Source organism: Atractosteus spatula, chromosome 10 (assembly GCF_055471065.1).
Source record: "Atractosteus spatula isolate fAtrSpa1 chromosome 10, fAtrSpa1.hap1, whole genome shotgun sequence".
In the NCBI taxonomy this organism is placed as follows: Eukaryota; Metazoa; Chordata; class Actinopteri; order Semionotiformes; family Lepisosteidae; genus Atractosteus; species Atractosteus spatula.
This window is the reverse complement of record NC_142715.1, coordinates 27,220,828-27,242,439: the sequence shown is the minus strand read 5'-3', so window position 1 is coordinate 27,242,439 and position 21,612 is coordinate 27,220,828. Positions and strand designations below refer to the sequence as shown.

Sequence of the window (21,612 nt, the reverse complement as noted above, 5' to 3'; positions counted from 1 at the left end):
TGTCATGGCGCCGGCAGAGCGCTCTTCTTTTATAGCAGCTTGGACACACCGCCATGAGACATCTGCGTTCGGTGTGCGTTGAGCCTACTCACCGAGCAAGTTGCCTCCTTTAATGCACTAGCAGCCCCGATACTAAGAGACAGGATGAGAAATGGCTTTTATCTGGCACTTTTCATGTCCAAGGAGATCAATGTGCTTTCCGTGTACAACAGGGTGTCCTCTACACCCGCCACCGAAGCATAGCACAGGCTTGGTGGCTTGACATCTCCCAAGGAAAATAGTGAAATTACAGGTGGAAGAGGAAAATGACCCTCAAGAATGCAGAAAGATGGTCATCTTAAGGGCGCCAAATCATGTCTGAAGGGAGTGGGTTTCTAGGTGAGGTGGCCAAGTGGTTAAGGTGATTGACTGATAATATATTGTGCTCTGCACGTGTGGGTTTGAATCCCATCCTCATCAGTAACAATAATTTTTTTTTCTTTAACGTAACCTTACATTTGCCCGTAAAGTTCATATATTTTTCTGTAGCTGCAAATCCCCAATATTTCTGCTGTCGCCCGAGAAACACAAGCGTGGAGAATTAAATAACATATTAAATAAATCATATTAAATAACACAACACATCTATTAACTGACGCAGCTACCTACCTGAACTAATGCATGTAAAGCCTTTAGCATGCGGTAGTGAGAGTTCAGTTCTCCCAGGGAGTGAAGAGAACTGAAATTTAGTGAATTCATATTTTAATAGAGTGCAAATCTTTTAAGTGTTCTGTCACTGCAAAATTGTTTCCGGAGGCTACCAGAAGCAGGGATTGTAACCACATGAACATTTGTCCATTGGACATTAAATCTAACACCTGAACCACTTGGCCATCCTGGTCTACAGCTAAGCTCCTTTTACAGGGGTTCATTTCTGAACAGATTGTCAGTTGTTTATCATTTCAATATGAATCAGATTCAAACGCTTGCAATTATTCACCTATAAATAGATAACTCCAACTAATCAATTGCTCAGCCATCCTGGGTTCACCTTTCCAGCTCTGTGTTACACAGTTCATTAAATATATTTGTTATATTTTTGAAGGGGATGGGACTGTACACTGGTGGTTCCCAGGGGAAAACAGGGTTATTGAGCAATTGGGCATTCAGAGAATAAATTGTGTGGGTGAATGTAACCGTGTGCGAAAGTGAAACAATCCTCTTAGATGAAGCGCTACAGATGCAGCCCCTGAAAGAGTTTAAGACTTACATTTATAGTACTGCTAACACAAATGTAGCCTCTACATCAGACCGAAATAGCAATGTGTTCGTTTAATCATGTGAAGGATCTCCTCGTGAATCTGTCTCATTCATCAATGGAAAGAGAACCCATTAGAATACGATACATGTTCACCTTGAACCCCGCAGCTGCTGGACGAGCTTGTTTCAGCTCCATGAAGTTGGCCCTCCTACAGACAGCACAAACGATGAAACCCACCTCGTTTGTTAGTGCTACGTTTGTGCCGTTGAAAGTAGTGTTTGTGTTGCTTTCGTTTCCGAGATATAGCGCCTTGTTTTTACAGGGTCCTGACGTCAATCAGCACCCCCCCCCCCCCCCACAGCGTCGTAGGGGGAACCAGACTGGTCTCATTCCTTAGTGCTACGTTTGTGCTGGTTTGTGCCTTTGAAAGTAACTTCCCAGCGTCTTTCTTTCCCGAGATACAGTGTCTTCTTTTTGGGGGTGTGAGGTCACTCAGCCCCCTTACAACGTCGAAGGGGAACCGGACCGGTCTCATTCGTTTGTGCCGGTTTGTGCCGTTGAAAGTAGCGTTTGTGCTACATTACTAATAATTTCTTGGAAATACAGAAGTTGTCAATTTTAAAACATATTTGAATCGAAATGTGGTTTTGAGTTAAATATAGCGTGTTCATGTACTTAGTTTGTGTTTGTCATTACTCTATATATATTGCCATGTTACTAGAATTTGTAGCTGACGTTTACTAGTTGTGTTTTTTATGATGATTAGCCATTTGTTGATTACAATATTGTATATAATGTATAATTTGAACTACATCTTTTTCAGGTGTGAATGATTGTATATTTCAGAATAAATTTCTAAACCAAATCATTGGCTTGATTTATTAGTTTCCACACCTACATCTTTGATGTATAATACTTGTATTAAGCTAAATCAAGACGGAGATGCACTGCCATTGTTTTTCTGCACTTTTCGTTAAAAGGAGAAAGAAATCACTGGCATTTTTTTTGCAGCATTTCTTCTGTCCTGAAAAGCAAGATTTGAATTTTATCTTTCAGAAGTTGTATGAATTTCTTGAAGTTCAGAAACAGCTTGTTCCAGAAAGGAAGAACACTTGCTTCAAAGTAAATCAAGACGTAGGTCTCTCACTGCGTGTGCTCTTATCTGTCCATCTCTCTCTCCTCTTCTCTCACTCTGGCAGTCTGTGCAGAGTATCTGAAAGGGATATAACACCACTTGGTAAAGAAGAAAAATTCTCAGAGGCAGAATAAAAAATAATTATTCTCTTCTCAGTCAGATTCACAGTTCAGACTCACACTCAGACAGAAGTTCATCTCCATACTTCTCTTTATCCGACAAACCAGAACCAGACGACATTCAGACAATCAGTGCTGCTACATGAATGATATCAGACAGAACAGCCTGGACTCAAGTCACATCTCCCCCTTTTCTCCTTTCTCCCAGCCCTCTTAGAGACATAAAAGAGCTCCTGGTTCTCCTCTCTGTGAACTGGGCTCAGGGGTCACTGATCTGACAGCTGACCACTGAGCTACATCCCCAATGGGTAAGGTTATGGTTATGTAAGGTAAGGTTATGGAACAGACTTAGAGATGTGCAGATGCTCACTGACCACAATCCACCACTCACGAAGAATGCTTGCAGTTTCCCACTTTCGCGTTTCCTCTAATACAGAGAAAATTCATGGGAATGAAGAAATAAGGAAGGAAAAATAATCATATCTAAGCTTCCAGAGACCGGGTAAAAATGAATCAGTTATTTTTCTATCCAGTCACACGGGCGACGGCCCAGTGGGAAAAAGACGTAGAATATACATCTATTAAACACATACCTTAGACGTCTAAATGTGGTCCACAATTCGTCTAGAATGAAATTCTAATATACGTCTATTGTTATACGTCAATTATACATCTATGATTAGATGTTCATTATACATAAATGGTTGGAGTTCTATTATACGGATACATTTAGAGGACTATTAGACATATATGGTTGGAGTTCCTGATAACTTAAGAGGACTATTATACGTATATGGGTAGAGGCCTATTATACATCAAAGATTTTAAAATGTACAACTTCTATATTTCCAAGATAAAAAATATTACAATGAAAGTTAAGACGATTTTTGTCCACCATTTGCAAACCCTGTCTAATTGTCCTAACAGTTAGAACCAGAAACCTATTATTTTCAGTGTCCAGATCTCCTGGCCCCCTGCCTTGCATATGCATTCTTCAAGTTATGCATTGCGTGCTCCTTTATTTCTTTTTCTGTCGATGTAGGGTGGGACTTCAGCACCACAGCTACAGTACAACTCCCATAAACACCCTGAGCCACTTCCTGACAACGTCACAGTCCCTATTTCCCCTGGCTGTAGTGACGTCAGCAGGTCCCTCACCGTTCTGGCAGCTTCACAGTCACCGGCACTCGCAGGAGAGACTCACACGGGATTTCTTTTTTAAAAGTTTATTTTCTCAAAAATTAGAAAAACACACCGGAGGGTTTCCAGAGATATTTACAAGTCAGGAGTACAGCAGGCTGGTAGCGAGGTATATCTCCCCCTCTCCTACATGTTACTTTCCCTATTTATAACTCTTACTGTAATATAACACGTTGGAACACGAAACAACATCGTCATTTCTAAAATTATTTTTATATTTATGTCATCATCTCACTACCCATCAGTAAACCCATCTCCCAGTATAAGCAGTGAGACAGAGAGCTGGGAGAGAGTCAGCCTGTGTTCATGAGTCAGTGACGGGTTTAATCTCCACACTGTCAACAGGCAGCAGCTCAAGGTCTTCAAAACTATCCCCAGTCCAGAAGACAGGATAGATCTTCTCCCCCTGAGTGAAGACCATGTCAGTGAAAGTGTAGAGATGAGCTCTGGACTCCACTGTATAAAAGGAGACCTTCCTCTCCTTAATATCCACACACCCCCAGCTTCCTGGGCTTCAGACTGAGGGGGAGAGGGGTCACAGGGTCAGTGAGAGCAGAGAAAGGGTGAGAGCCCAGACACCAGTAACCCTGCTGGGGAGAGAAGCTGAACTTTCCTCTCATCTCTGCAGACTCTCTGGTCTATTGTCCACCAGTCATTCACCTCCACCTCCCAGTAGTGTCTCCCTGAAGTGAAGGCCTCCTTGCTCATGACACAGGACCAGTGATCAAATCTGTGAGGATTGTCAGAGAGACTCTTCCTCTGTCCCAGTCTCACTCTCTTCCCATCCTCAGACAGGCTGAGCTCACAGTGAGCTGTATCAGGGTCCAGAGTCACAGCAGCTGGGGAATAAAACAGCAAACATCACAACAGGCTCCTGCCGATTACATTCCAACTCAACTCCATTAGACTGTGAAATGTCTTTGTCCCCCAAACACACCGAGAGAGAAAAACAAGTCAATTACTAATTACTTCTCCTCCCTTCCAGAGAAACGACATATTCTGTCATTGTTCCACTAAGTATTACACACGCAAGTGATCCCCAATATCCTCCAAATACAAACATTAAACATTTGTTTTCACAGCGATTAAACTTTATTTTTTAAATGACATTATTAATAAACACAGGACCGACCGGACTGCAAGAGAAACTACAGCCCGACCACTCGCTTTCCAAAACTTCAAAACCCACCACAACGACCTGTATACTGTAAGAAACTGGACAACCTGTCTGTTAAAACGATTTATTTCAAATCCCAGTTTAGCAGCTCGTTCATCTTCTCTAAGACCATTTTCCTGATGACGCAGAATAAAACAGTGCTGAATTCAAAGACTGTATAATGCCCGTTTTTACACAAAAACAATATAATTACAAAAGCAAAATCTTGCTAAAATATAAGAAAACCTTCACACTTTGAAAATGTGAAGAAATATCCAAAGTTTTCAATTTAAACCAGAAATAACACATCCAGAAACCCAGAGAGAACCAGAGGCGCAGCATTCAAGATGGCATTCAGGTGGGAGGTAAAGTTTAGAGGCTGAGGAGTTTTTTTGAGTTTTTCATGACCTGAATGTTATTTTTTTGCTTTTTTGACTGCAGAAAAATTAGGACTTAACACTAGTTGTTTAAACTTTGGTTATAATTGGAAAAAAAAAGTTTTTTTGAGGTTTAAGAATTTCGATATGAGTAGCACTGGGAACAGAAAAGAGAGTGCTGGGTCTTCGAAGGAGAAATCTAAGATACCTCAATCGTATATATATGGTACTACAACTCAAGAGAAAAGTGAAGCAGCTGGAGGGGACATGGAAAGAGTACTGGAGATGCGCCTGTCTGTTAAAACAGTTTATTTCAAATCCCAGTTTAGCAGCTCGTTCATCTTCTCTAAGACCATTTTCCTGATGACGCAGAATAAAACAGTGTTGAATTCAAAGACTGTATAATGCCCGTTTTTACACAAAAACAATATAATTACAAAAGCAAAATTTTGCTAAAATGTAAGAAAACCTTCACACTTACTTTGAAAATGCGAAGAAATATCCAAAGTATTCATTTTAAACCAGAAATAACACATCCAGAAATCCAGAGAGAAACAGAGGCGCAGCATTCAAGATGGCATTCAGGTGGAAGGTAAAGTTTAGAGGCTGAGGAGTTTTTTTGAATTTTTCATGACCTGAATGTTATTTTTTTGCTTTTTTGTCTGCAGAAAAATTAGGACTTAACAGTAGTTGTTTAAACTTTGGTTATAATTGGAAAAAAAAAGTTTTTTTTGATGTTTAAGAGTTTTGATATGAGTAGCACTGGGAACAGAAAAGAGAGTGCTGGGTCTTCGAAGGAGAAATCTAAGATACCTCAATCGTATATATATGGTACTACAAAAAATCGATGGCAACTAAAGAGAAAAGTGAAGCAGCTGGAGGGGACATGGAAAGAGTACTGGAGATGCGCTCGTACGCGAGTGAGACTCAGCTGCCGGAGGAAGAGCTGGAGTCCCTGCCCAGCACACCTGTGAAAACCCCGGTGGCCAAGAGAGGAAGGGGCGAGCTGACGCTGGAGGAGCTCCAGACCAACATCTTCAACATGATGGCACAGAGCCTGGCTGAGCTGAAGGAAACGATTAGATTTAATACAGTCGGAATTGAAGGTCTTAAAAAGTCCATGGACTTTGTATTCCAAGAGGTTGAAGACTTAAAGAGTGAAGTGAAAGCTCTTAAACGAGTGAATATTTGGCAAGAAAAACATATTAAAGAACTTGAATTGAAAGCGAACGATGCAGAAAGATACCGTCGACGATGGAATTTAAAATTACTGGAGTTAAGGAGGAACACGATGAGGACATTGTTGCAACAGTGAAGGGTATCTGTAGAAGGACCCTGCCGGACCAGGAGGACGTGATATCGGCCATTGACTTTGTTCACAGGCTTGGGAGAGCGAACATGTCTGGGCAAGTGCGCCCCAGATTGATTAAAATACAGTTCACCAAGAGGACAGCAAGGGACATACTGTGGCGAGCGGCAAGGGGGAATGGGTATTCGAATGAGAACAAACTGAGGTTTGATCTTAAAGGACCTGTCCTCCACAGACAGGAGCACCAGGAGCCAGCTGTGGCCCCAGGTTGAAGCTGCAAGAAGAGAGGGGAGGAGAGCCTGCTTTGTGGGAGTGAGGGCCTCTGTGGACAGGAAGGAGATTCGCTCCCAGTGACTGCTCAGTTAATGATTGTGTTTGGTTTTATTTGTTATAGCAGTATATACTAGTGTTTGTTTAGTGTTAGTTTGGAATGTTGTAGTTATGTATTAAAGACTGTTATAGTTCTGGTTCTTGAAAAACTCAATAATTTAGACAATCTTAGAGTTAGTTATTTGCTTTTGTGTATATCTTTTCTATTTTCTCTATTAATGCCAGAGGTATTCGAAATGATGTAAAAAGAAAAGCAGATTTTTTGGTATGTAAAAAAGTGAGTGCTGATTTTTATTTTATACAGGAAACGCATGCATGTCAATCGGATTTACAGTTTTGGAGGAATCAATGGGGGGATGATATTTGGCTTTCCAATGGTACTAATCACTCAGCAGGTGTTGCTGTTTTGAAAGGAAGCTTTAAGGGGAAAATTCTTCACAGTAGTATGCATCATTCTGGGAGATGGATAATTTTAACAGTTGACATTGGGGGGAAAAAGTTTATACTTGTTAATGTATATGCCACTAATAATAAAATACAAAATAGACTTATTTTTCAGGAACTAGAAGATAGTATAAAACAGGTTTTAAATAGATATTCGGAAGTTAAAATAATTTTGGGTGGAGATTTTAATACAGTGTTTGATGAGAGTTTGGATAGATGGCCTCGAAGGGTTAATCATAGAGTTGAGTCTTGTAGCGGCGAGGCTTAATAATAAGGCAGAATTAAGTGTTTCTGAGCTTCCCAAATGAGGCCCCATTTCTCTGTTCATCTCTGTGGTGCAGCCACAGAGAGACCATTAGTGCAGGGTGATTTAAGGTCCTAGGACAGCTCCCAAAGGGGGGTGCACTTAGCTAAGCCTGGCTATCATGATCAATGGTCATCCATTGGCGCCTATCTGTCTAGGGAGTGCCAGTTGGACATCTGGACTGCATTCCTAAGTGTCAGGAGTAAGTGACTCATATCTCACCTTGATCAACCAATCAGGGACTGGTAGGGCCGAGTAACCCACGTGGGACTCTGATGCCCATGGAACTTTCAGCCAATCAATGAGCTGAAGTTCCTCCAGGTAAAAACAGGCAATACAGAGATTCAGTAAGATTCAGAAGGGATTCAGGAGAATTCTGTGGACTGTTCTAAAGGGAATTCAAAGGAGAATTCCAGGGCAGGACGGCCCAGGAGCAGAAGGCTCCCAAGGGCAGGACATTCTCGCAGCGCGCCTCCTGACCATCCTGAGACTCAGCCCGGACAACCACGGAACGGCCAGTGTGTCCGAGTGCCAGAACTTTCCTTTGTTCTAAGAGTCTAGAGTGGAGGTTGCCAGAGAGTAACCAGCAGCAGGCCTCGTGAACAGGTCGGAACTGTGGACAGCTGAATCACTATTCAGAACTAGCGCTTCATCAGGAACGAACCGGTCCTCTTCCTGACTTGCTGGGACCCACAGTCATCTTTTCTCCTGTGCACAAACTGTGCTAGTTAAAGCCAACACTAACTAGCCGGTCAGTGAGCATCAGCAGCGCACCGTCGCAAGCCGCACAGCACAGCCTGGCACGGAGCCAGAGAGCGCGGATTGGACAGCAACAAGCCAGCAGCTGATTGTTTGTGCCCGCAGGAGATATGAATACCCAGAGATTGGATGAGTATTCAACTTCAATGCATTACAGCTCGAGAATTCAATTGTTATCCAAACCAGTTGATATCAATTTAATTCCTAAGAGTTATGTACTTGTTTTGAGTATCTAATGTAGAAGTTATAACCAAGTTCATTTACGAAACGGTCTAAATGAATGATATACTGAACGTATGTCCTCTTGATGTGTAACACTTCGTAACTGAATGAATATATATCTTTTGTATTCTGATAACCCTCTCGATAAGATCTGTTAGGTTTATATGCATATTCTGTGTATTAATAAATGTATCCTCGTGTATTAGTACCTGTGTGTGTGCGTTGTTTGAGTTATGTCGCATGGTTGGATTCTAAAGCCATCAAAAGAATCAACTTTGTGATTTACTGCTACAATTAATAATTATCTCAGTAAATGCCCAAACCCTACAGAACTGGTGCCTTCAGAGAGCCACTATGATTACATATTTGGCGTCCCTGAGCCGGTTTTCTCTTACAGTCTGTTCATTTGGAAAATTTGTGCTTTGGCTTGGGTGTAATTGATATCTGGAGATGTTTAAACCCGGGAGTAAGTCAGTTTTCATGAAGTAATCAAGATTTTTTTTAAGCAGTCTAGAATTGATATGTGGCTTATTTCAAAAGAACTGGAGAATTTCACTTCCGATGTCTATAAGAGTCCTGCAGTTTTGACAGATCATAAAGGTATTTTTTTGTCAATTAATACATCTGGATCTTTAAAAACCAAAATATTTAGTTACTGGAAATTTAACAAAACTGTTTTGGAAGATGACCAATTTGTTAAGGATGCTAAATTAATTATTAAAGATTGTCATGGAAAGGCATTACAGAACAATTCTTTCGGCAGTTATTGGGAATTTATGAAGTATAAAGTTAGGGAGTTAGCTATTAAAAGGAGCAAAATCCTAGTTATGTCAAAAAGATATAAAGAAGATACTCTTATTAAAGATATAATCGAATTAACTCAGATTACTGATTACAGTCAGGAAGAAAAAGAAAAATTGAATCTTTTGCAATTGCAATTACAGTAGATCAGATTTATGAAGAAAAAGCTAAAGATGCATTTATACGATCAAGAAGAAAGTGGATGGAAGAAGGGGAAAAAATACTAAATATTTTTATAATTTAGAAAAAAGAAGTTAAAGGTGTTTTTTAGATTGAAGGATTTTGATATTTTATTGTATTGTTTAATAGAAAATTTGGAAAAGGAGCATTTATTTATAGTCAATTTAATAATCATTCTTGGTAAATTTCACATCCATGAATCCAAATGCTCTAATAATACTCCCCTTTTTAGTACTTTTGAGGTGGAGCTGAAACACTATTTAAATTCTATAAAAAAATTGAGAAATAATAAAGCCAGGAAAACATACGATATATATACAAAATACAATTTAATCATATAACTTACTTATTACCTCTGGCGGTTAATTGTTTATTTTTCTGTTTGTGGTTGTTCTCTTGTACCTGTTTTGATCCTCTGGTTGTATTTGTATTTGTATTTGTAAATTCTTTATACATTTAATAAACAATTCTAAAAAAAGAAAGCATGAGAAACGGCTTTTATCTGGTACTTTGCATGTGCCAGATAAGAGTTCAATGTGAAGCGCAGTACAGGCTCGATGGCTTCACATCTCCCATCAATCAAATAAAATTGCAGTAAAGCGCTCTAAATATGACTCTTAAGTACGAGTTATGAGTACTGAGCGTGCCTCCCATGGTCTGCTACGAGGCTGAAGTTGGCTTCTTATTCGCCAGCTTCTTATTTGCGTTTTTCGTTCCACCTTAAATGCTGCTGCTGTGATGTTCTGTCGCCTTTCGCATGTAAGTGGTTCTCTTCGATCAGTACTAATCCGGATGGAATACTTTAGACATCCTCAGGGAAAGGGAATATCCAAATAAATAGCGACTGTCCAAAATTATATTTTTGTATGGAATGTATTTCAGAAAATCGAAAGCCAATTTTTAAAATTCACCATAACACGGACTTACCCTGGGAAAAGGTGATTGCACTTTCTGCTTATTGCTATGGCCCTCCCCCCTGATTATAAGAACGTCTCACAATTCTGACACCGAGGTGTGAAAGACAATGTAACACACTATCAAAATCCTGAAGTACAGTAAGAAATTTTAAATGTACCATTTTTTAAATATGACCCTCTGAACATGGCAGGTCAGCATACATTAGGAAAAAAGTATGGTTCAAATTGCAATGACACGAACTGTTTAGAAAATCATGACCTTACCGATATTTGTAGGGAATATGTGTGTTTTGCACATGTCGAACTATACACATATACATTGAGCTCCTGAGTCAATATCACCGGGGATGTCCAATAAAGACGAACATCAGTAGCTTCAAGGAAACTTAGACTCGCACATGGAGTTTTATCTTCGAATAGAGGGTGGGGGAATTCATTTATACTCCCGTTGCTCTTTAGCTAAACTATTTTAAAACTATGACACAGAAACTTGTAATCACCTTAAAGAGTCTTCTTGAAGACGTGCACTGTCTACCTCTCAACTGTCAATTGACAGGACTTTAGAAGAAACTGTTCTCATAAAACCAACATACAGATTACACATCTTAAGGAACATGAACAGAAATCCGTGTTCTAAATAACATAAAACTGTCGCTGCAAATGATCATCAAGCTGTTTTACGTGTCTGATCATCTTTCTTTCCTACTTTGCAGTGAGCACAATTCTTTTGGTATCTTCTCGTGTATTTTCCATGCTATTTTACTGTCTCTTTCTCGCATGAGACAGATCCACAGCCGAAACGTTAGGTCGGTTCCTGTTACTCTGTCTACAGCCAAATGTGATAGCGATACTGTCACTGCTTGTAGGCCACGTGTTCCTGCTGTTATATTATGCCATGTTCATCCACAGCCCGAAACATTACTGCTGTAGCACAAGAGTTAAATAGGCGCAGTCGATAGAGCTTGAATCTCTTAATCTCAGAACTGTGGGTTCAGCCCCCATGTTGGGTCCCTCTGTGTCCATTTGATCCCCTCAATCCTCCTAGCATGACCTGATGGCTTACAGTGATCCCCAGTGTCTTATGACCTTTTGCGTAATTCAGCTTTCTTTCCACTTTGAGCCTCGATTCAGATATTGCTCTGAAAGTATTGGGCAAGCAAGAGTTTGTCTGAATCGAGGGAGATCTACTCATGATCAAGTATTAAACACTTCAGCATTTACTGTTCGAATACCACACTTTGTCTAAACACTGCCGCTTTTAAAGCTAATAAGTAACGGTTTGTACGCATTGTATTGTTAATGCTGTTATTAAAAAAGCTTAAATTCACATATTGGAATTTGGACGGAGCAAAGTAGGCCAACCCCTAGACAACATTGCATACCCACTGATTAGAGCTTAAAACTACAGGAGCAGGGGTAACAATAATAGCAACAACGTGTTTGGAGTTTGGCATTTCTCATTTCTTATGCAGAAACATCGTATCGGAATGAGCTGCCTTAGATAAAAGAGGAATTGCGGCTTCAGATAGTTTTTACAGAGCATTGCGTTGTTCTGTTCATGCTGACTACACGCTTTAAATTTGTCATTTACTGAAAGCGTTGCTTTTCCAGGTTTTTCTGAAATTCCTCGCATTTGAGCCAGCACTAAAATATTTAATTCCCGTCGCTGAATACATCGTGGAAACGGTATTTGCAACGGAATGCTGTCACACATGAAACCGTTTTGTTATTCGGTTCTGAAGTTTGAAAATGAAAATGAAACGGGGGTCACTTCGTAGGCTTGAAAGAAGTCCAAGCAGCATAAAACCCGCCAATTCTCACAAATTGCATTGTGCTGCACCTTTCTTCTGCTGCTTTTATAATTCAGGCTTCAACATTTGAATGCATACCTTACTGCTGCTAATCACATTCAAGTGTTCATGAAACTTGTTCCTGTCCGTTGTGTTCTTGTTAAGCAGTTTCTCCGTTTTCCTCCTATTGTGATTGTCAGCGAGCACAACAAGAACAGTGTCAAGACAAGTAAAAAAGACAGGGTAAAACGCTTGACTGTCGGGAGTGCAATTTGAACCTGCGCCTCTATTTGGTTTGTATACTGAGCTTTTGGGTGAACATCAAAGTGAAAGACAAATTCGCAATTTTCACTTTTTGATTAAGGAACAAGAAAACACCATATTTTTGAACTGGATTCAAACCAGGGACATAAGAAATACTCGCTGCTTTTTCTATAGTCTTAAGAGCTAGCAACTGAGCTATCGAGAGGTCGGAAAGTAAACGTTTTGTCACACGCGTAGCCCAGTGTACAGTAGTGTAGTGTTCCTCTTTATTTAAATCCCAGTTCGACATCAAAATACTCACTCGCATAGTCTCCTTTAGTAGAAGAAATGGACCAGGCTTCTACTCTATAAACGTCCAGAGTTCTTAAAAAACATTTGAAGGGACATCAGTGCAGGCGGAAATTGACTCTTTTTCTAGTGGGATCAGGATCATACAAAACCTTTCTTTTGGATTGAGAAGAGCATCATGGTGACACTCAAAACATACCTGTCTTTGCTTCTTTCGAGGATTATTGAGCTGCAAACATGGAACATCGGTTCAAAACAAATCTCTCCAATACTGCAGTTGCTTCTCTAAGAGTTTCTTCAAATATTTCAACTGAACGTCAATATCGAGCGATATTGACGGTAAAATCTTACGGATTTTGGTTTTCTTTTGATCGAAATTGTATTAAAATTCGAGCCTCTTTCACAGTTGTATAATACTTTCCCTTGCATCCTCAGATACAAATTCTAAATACCACAAAGTTACAATATATGGAATAGCATTTATTTTAAAATACATTTTAAAATTTGCATTTATTTAGAGCTACATTTAGTGCTAGCTAAAGATAACATTGCTAATATTGATGGAGTAGAAATGTAAGATGAATTTATGAGCTTAAAGTCCTAAAACGCCTCCTGTAACAGCTAAGGACTCATAGCAAGATTTTTTTTCAAATCCAAACTTTGCTATTGCATTGCGCATTATGTAAACACGACCAGTTCCGGTTTCTGGTGAGTGCATTTTTTCCAAACTGAAATTAACAAGAACATTTTTCAAGATGCGCCATGTCCCAAAACCGTTCATCAGGACTACTATTAATATCAGTTGAAAGCAGTACAAAACATAAATATAACCTAAATATTAAGAGACTATTGTCTGTCCGCTACTGCTGTAAGCCATGTTCAGCCAACGCTAGAAATATTACTGTTCTACTACAGTAGCAACAGACCGCAAACCCGATTTAGAAACAGAACACAAGTCAAAGGCTTAAACCGACGAGAGTGGGATTCAAACCCACGCGTGCAGAGCCCAATGGATAAACAATCTCTGCCAAAACTATTCAGATACATCAGAATCGTACTTGAACGTGACTGGGCTTTATTGGATTTTGGGAAATTTATTTCAGCGTGTTTATTTTTTCTGCCTGTGAGTTCGGAAAGAAAGACCCAGTATTTTTTCACCGAAATATTCCGCGAGTTTGTTGTGGTTTGAGAGGAGTTTATGAAGGTAGTAAAGGAGGGAGGACACGCGAATTGTGTAACCACTGAACCCGGACACACAGCGTCTCCAGCCAGTGTTGATTTACAGTTCAGAAAACGGCTGTCTTGAGCAGAAACTGATCTTCCTGCTTTAGTTAAGGTTATTGGAATCGGCGGTTACTTTGGGGTATAGCGCTTGTATCTCTCTTCTCTGGCTAAACACTATCTACTGTATAGTATAGAAATAGACAAAAAAGCTAAAATACTTCAGGAAGGCCGAGCAGATAGGAAAGTTTAATAAAATGTTCTGTAAATCAATTTCCCTCGATTTCCGAACTCTCTGTTCGAGTTCTGATATAATCTCTCTGCTCCTGCCGCTGTCACTAGGAGAGTGACTGCATTCCGTAGAGCTACAGGTTGATTTCACAATGCCACATTTAATTAAATAAAGGAGAAACCGCAAGGACAACAGATATGTTTTAATAAATCTTCTTCTGGTTTTATATTTCGGTATTTCACATTTGAATACATACTTTGCATTAAATCTTTCCTCGATTACAGGCTACCCAAACTATCTTTTTAAACCCAAACATATATTTTAAAGTTTACTCTTATTTAAAGCTACATTTAGTGCTAGGTAAAGATAGCGTTGCTAATACTGATGTAGTAGAAATGTAAGATGAATTGATAGCTGTATCTGAGCTAAAAAAAGTCCTAAAACGCCTCCTGTAACAGGTTAGGACTCAAGCAAGATTCAAATCCAAACGTTGCTATTGCATTGCACATTATGTAAACACGACCTGTTTCAGCTTCTGGTGAGTGCAATTTTTCCAAATTGAAAATCACAAGAATATTTTTCAAGATGCACCATGTCCCTAAATTGTTCATCAGGACTACTATTAATATCAGGTGAAAGCAGTACAAAAGATAAATATAACCTAAATATTAAGAGACTATTGTCTATTGTCTGTCCGCTACTGCTGTAAGCCATGTTCAGCCAACGCTTTCAATCTCAGCGTTGGTATCAATCAACATTCTGCTGAAGGGCCATAGAAATGGCAGTTTTTTTTTTGCTTTTTAATACATAGTGATCATGAGTTAAAAGCACTCTTTATTTTTTCTCAAAAATGCACAAACCCGACTTAAAAACAGATCACAAGTAAGAAGCTCAAGACGACAAGGATGGGATTCGAACCCACGCGTGCAGAGCACAATGGATTAGCAGTCCATCGCCTTAACCACTCAAGATCATCTTCATTCTTGATGGTCATTTTCCTTTTCCACCTGCCATTTCACTATTTTGTTTGAGTGATGTCAATCCACCAGGCGTGTCCTGTGCTTCAGTGGCGAGTATAGAGGACACCCTGTTGTACATGGAAAGCACATTGATCTCCTTGGATATGAAAAGTGCCAGATAAAAGCCATTTCTCATCCTGTCTCTTAGTATCGGGGCTGCTAGTGCATGAAAAGGAGGCAACTTGCTCGGCGAGCAGGCTCAGTGCATACTGAACGCAGATGTCTCAGAGCGGTGTGTCCAAGCGATTGTAAGAATAGCGCTCTGCCGGCGCCGTGGTTTAGCTGGTTAAAGTACCTGTTTAATAAAGAGGAAATTCTGGGTTTAATTTCTAGCGTTACCTTTCTTCCTGTCTTGTTTTACAGAACAGATCATTTGGGACACTCACAGAGGGCTTGATTTGGTTTAATGCATGTATTCATTTCCTTTGTGGAACTTTTTTAAATCATATATCTTATGAAAGATGAAATGTGAAATGTTTACCCAAAGTAAACATCATCACCGCAGAAATTTAATTTATCTGAAAAACCTTAACTATTTTGATATTTGCAGTAGTAAACAATTGAGTACCAGAGTCAACATTACCGGGAATTTCCAATAATTACCGACATCGGCAACTTCCAAGCAGATAGTTTTCACCCATGGAAATTTATGTTCTAATGGGTGGCGGGAGAATTAATTTATACTCCCGTTGCATCCTCAGCTAAAGTAATTTAAAATACAACGCAAAATTGTTTGAGAACTTGACAAGCAAAAACGACAGATCGCCGGAGTTGTATTTCAATATTTTCGGATATTTACCTTAATTTGAATATATATGTTAACCTAAGAGCTGTTCAATATAATGTAATTTTGTTGTACTTTTAAAATATTTTAGCTGAGGATGCGAGAGGGGCTATTACACCTTGCCAAACATCTAAAATAACTGTAAAAAAGGCTGAAATTTTAAGAAAACTGGCGATCTAAAGAAAGCTACAATTTGCATTGTACAGTATGCAAAGGAACGAGTAGGTTTATTCCATGCTGAAAAGAGAAGAAAAAAGCACAACATTTCATGCATTGGGCCTTCTTCAAGTGTGGAGAAGGTGTTCTTAGCACACCTGAAGGCTCCACGGCCGAAACTTTGTTTTCTTTTTGTAATAAACCTATTACTCGATCCCTTGCAGCTTACGCATGCTGACGCAGACCCACCTGAATTTGTATGGTTTTATGCTCAATATCCCTCAATATTGAAGGTCAGATCAGGAATTTGAAGAAACTATCAAAGAAGCAACGGCAATAGCAGAGGATGTTGATTTTGAACAAATGTTTGCACCTCAATAATCCAGCAGTCTTCGCTTGCCAGACTTCCTCAAGATATTCGGTGTTCTATACAGAAAATCGAAAATACAGCGCAAATGTACCAAGAGGGGTGGTCCGAGGCAAAGACTGCGGCAGAGGAGGAATAAACTCCGAACGATGACTCTGTCTAGTATCCGGCCCCTGAAAGGAATCATATTCGCTGAACTGCCCGCCAGCGTGTGACTCTTGCATGAATTTCGCGACGCCTGTGTACTGGTTTACAATTCCGGAATATCAATGGTCAGACGCTTACAATGAGTGATTGTGTTCTGTATTATTTAGAGAATTAAAAAAAAAACAGTTTTAAAACTACAGCTTGAATGAAATAAAAAAAAGAGTATTTGTTTCTTTGTTGTAACAACTGTGCCATAGCTATTCAGATACAGTACATCAGAATCGTACCTAAACGTGACTGGACTTTATTGGATTTTAGGAAATATATTTTTGCCCATCTTCGCCTACGATTAAGAATAACTTTCTGTTTTCAGCGTGTTTATTGTTTCTGCCTGTGATCTCGGAAAGAAAGACCCAGTAGCTGTTCATCGAAATATTCCGGGAGTTTGCTGTGGTTTGAGAGGAGTGTACGAAGGTAATAAAGGAGGGAGGACACGCGCACTCAGCACGGGGAGCGCAGAGCAATGAGCCGCGCCCGCAGCTCTCTGAGTCTTTTCTTATATAACCTCTAAGCCCGGACACACAGCGTCTCCAGTCAGAAAACAGCTGACTCGAGCAGAAACTGATCTTCCTGCTTTAGTTAAGGTTATTGGAATCGGTGGTTAATATTAATTGTCTCAGCGGTTGCCTCGGTGAATGATGGATCTTCTCCCTTGCAGGGTGACGGCAAATTTCTTCAGAGAGGGAGTCTCCCAGGTACGGCTTTTCTTCATCAAGAGCCGAGACAACAGAAACAGACTTCAAACTGAAATTAATTACTTCATGAGCGTTTATGACCGTTTTTAAAAAACTGAGAACAGGCGAAAACGTCATTGGAAATGAGGAAATGTCTGCTGACAGTAAACAGAGCTCATGCTCAACTGCGGAAGCTGTTGCGCGGAAGACCGGGGGACGTTTCTGTGACAGGGCACTGGTTTAATTTTTTTAACAACCAGACTTCACTTAAAACGTGTTTACTGTGTACTACGTTTCGGAGTAGTTATTGCGGTAGAATATGGAGATCATCTCCAGCTCTGAGCTCAACTGCAACAAGAAATCGTGCTGAACAAAGTCAGAGCCCAGCTGAACGTGTGCTCAAGACTCAGGAATATTGTTGTGGTTCTAATTAGCACGAACTGCAGGGGCTTTGAATCAGAAAATTTCGATTTATCTGATCAGTAAATTAAAATGAAGGACACGGTAAAATAGGATTATTACTGTGTCTCTGTCCGGTTTGTATATTACCGAATGCCCCGCACAGTTTAAAATATACCAGTAAGGACACACAAATACTAATACGATACTTATTGCAAATAGTCCCAAAACAAGCACGTCCGGCAGCTGCGGGGTTTAAGGTGAACATGTATCGTATTCTAATGGCTTCTATTTCCATTGATGAAGGAGACAGATTCACGAGGAGATCCTTCACACGATTAGGCGAAGACATCGCTATTTCGGTCTGATATAGAGGCTACATTTGTGTCAGCAGTACTATAATTGTAAGTCTTATACACTTTAATTGGCTGCATCTGTAGCGCTTCATCTAAGAGGATTTTCTTTAGCGCACGGTTACATTCACCCACACAACTTATTCTCTGAATGCCCAATGGCTCAATAACCCTGTTTTCTTCTTGGATCTAGCAATGTACAGTCCCATCCCCTTCAAAAATATAAGAAATATATTCAGTGAACAAATATATTTAATGAACTGTGTAACACAGAGCTGGAAAGGTGAACCCAGGATGGCTGAGCAATTGATAAGTTGGAGTTGTCTTTTTATATGTGAATAATTACAAATGTCTGAATCCGATTCATATTCAAATGTTAAACAAGCGAAAAACGCATCACTATAGACCAGGATGACCAAGTGGTTAAGGCGCCCATGTGGGTTCAAGCCCCCCTCCTGTAATAATTTTGAAGTGACAGAACACTTTGAAGATTTACATTCTATTTAAATATGAATTTACTAAATTTCAGTTCTCTTCACTCTGGGATAACTGAACTCTCACTATTGCATACTGAAGGCTTTACATGCATTAGTTCAGGTGGGTAGTTGCGTCAGCATGCGTAGTCTGCAAAAGAACAAGTAATAGGTTTATTCCATGCTGAAAAGAGAAGAGAGAAAAGATAATGTTTCAGCTGTGAAGCCTTCTTCAGAAACGTTGTGTTTCTCTCTTCTCTATTCAGCATGGAATAAATCTATTACTTGTGCCTTCAATGCCACCTGTCTGATCAAGAAAGCACAACAGCACCTGTACTGCCTAAGACGGTTGAAGAAGGCTAAGATATGTCCCCAGATCCTTACTAACTTTTACAGATGCACCACAGAAACCACAGTGACAGGTTGCATCACAGTGTGGTATGGCAACTGCAGTATTGCTGACCACAAAGCCCTAAAGTGGGTGGTGAAAACTGCCCAGTCCATCACTGGGGTTGCCCTCCCATCTATACAGGACATTTATGACAGACGGTGCTTGAGGAAAGCTCTAAGCATCATCAAAGACCCCACACAGCCCAGCTACAGACTGTATGACCCTCTACCATCTGGAAAACGGTACCAGAGCATTCTGGCCCGGACTACCAGACTCAGAGACAGTTTTTACCCCCGCACTATCAAACTGTTAAACTCCCAGCCTCTCTCACTCTCACCTCACCTCTCACCTATGATCTGAACCTCACAGTGCCTTCTTTCTTACCAAAAACTCAAACACACATTGAAATCTATCTCTACCTCACATGTCAAAAGGCTCACTCCCCATAATTTCTATCCCTTTATTTCATTCTGTTGATGCATGTTTTTGCACATCTGATGTTGTTTTTGCACATTATCTGTTACCTTTTTGTTGTTTTGCACACTGCCTGTTGTCTCTGTCTTTCTTTTGTTATACAATTGTATTGTTGTTGTTTTATCTTTGTACTACTTATCGTCTGAGAGCATTTTGTTATACCATATAACTGTGTATGAGTATAAAGACAATAAACTTGAACTTGAACATGCATTAGCTGTGATACATAATCTAATAAATCTGTATGTTAGAATGAAACTGTTTGTTATGTGTCTCATGGTGATCCTCTTCTCGATCCAAATTAAATGTTTAATATGATCCCTCAAGAAAAAAAAAAGGAGTCAATTTCCTCCTGGAATGATTGATACCCCATCAAACATTTTGTAATATCCCCGGAAGTTTATACAGAAGAATCCTGGTTCGTAGCTTAATTTCAAGGTTAACAGGACTAAGGAAACAAGCTGGAATCTTGATGTCGAACTGGGTTTTAAATCATCCGGAACATTTCACTACATTCGGCAGTATGTGCCAGAGAGCAGCTCCTGTCATCCCTTTGATAGCTCAGTTGGTAGTGCAGAGGACTGTAGTGAGAACAGTGGGGAATCCTTAGGTTGCTGGTTTGACTCTGGCTTGAAGGAAGGTGCTTTTTATGTACTTTAATCAAAGAGTTAAAATAGCGAATCTTTTTCACTCAGACGTTGATCAAAAGCTCAGTAAACAACAAAGCAGAGGCTCTTGTTCCGAATTCAGTTCCCGTCTGATTTTCTTGTTTTGGCCAAGATCTGATCTTTGAATTCAGGGACTACTCTGTCTTCTTTGTAATTCAAAGTGTATACAAATTTCACGTTTTTTTGTATATATAAAGGTGTTCTCTGTTTTCAAAGGATAGGTACTTAATTGGCTTTATGATCTGGTATTGATTTTGTATTGTTATATTTTTAAGTTTGTGCTTTCTGTGTTTTTATTGCATTGTGAAATTATTTTTGAAACAAATGCTTACAAAAGCAGACACGACACACATCTGTTTATACCAGCGGTGAATTATACAGTTTTATTAATTACAAGCTACTGCGCACTTTTAGGAGTATAACAGGTTCAATATAAAGTGGCAGAAATATAAAAGGGGAAAATACCCCAGACTGCGTGTAAAGCCCTTGCTGTGGCTGTTGTTTTATTGTTAGATAGAAATGGCATACTGTGCACGAAATGTTGCAGAAACACAATCCTTATTTCTTCATTCCCATGAATTAACTCTGTAGTAAAGGAAACACAGGAGTGGGAATCTGCAGCCATTCTTCGATTGTGGTGGATTGCTTGTGTGCAGAGAGTTTCTGCACGTCCCTAAGTCGGTTCCGCAGTCATGCTTTGGCTTTTATCTGGCACTTTTTATGTCCAAGGAGCTCAATGTGCTTGACATCTCCCAAAGGGTGACAGACCTCTGGGTTATTTGCGAAACTGCTTTATTCCCCATTCTTTCTACACTCGTTGATAAGTAAACGAGAAATCCTGTAAGAGAAAAAAAAAGTATTTTAGCTAATCGCTGAAACTAGCACCAGCAAATGTTGTGTTAAAAAGAAATGATTTAAAATGATTCGTGATCTAATTTACCAGAACAAATGCTTTTTTTCTATTGGCATTGTAATGTCTTCTGAATGTGTGCGTAGATACTGTTACTGGTCTCAGCATACGACTATAAAACGTCTTCTTTCTATTATTCTTTATTTGTGAAAAGACGATAAAGTTCTTAACAAATTCCATATATTATATTTTCGCAATCCGTTTAGGCTTTAACAGACAACTGTGTGCTTTCACAGAAAGAGTAACAAGAAGAGACGTTTCCATGTTACTTGTAGACCTTGATAAAGGTGAATGAAAAAGGGATGGGGTTCTGACCCACGATCTTTGGTTTACAAGACCGATGCTTTGCCACTTGGACACCGTTCCTTCAGAAGGAAGGTGCTAGCCTACTATACTATGTTGAATCAACGCTAGTAATATTGCCTATTTTGCACACACCTAACTATATA

The 21,612-nt window shown here is 39.7% G+C and overlaps 1 non-coding gene across 1 annotated transcript; it reads left to right on the top strand.

Moving 5' to 3' along the window:
* Positions 1-377: 377 nt before the first annotated feature.
* On the top strand, positions 378-459 carry trnai-gau (transfer RNA isoleucine (anticodon GAU)). The gene has a single exon. It is a non-coding gene; the product is annotated as a tRNA-Ile (tRNA).
* Positions 460-21,612: the final 21,153 nt, after the last annotated feature.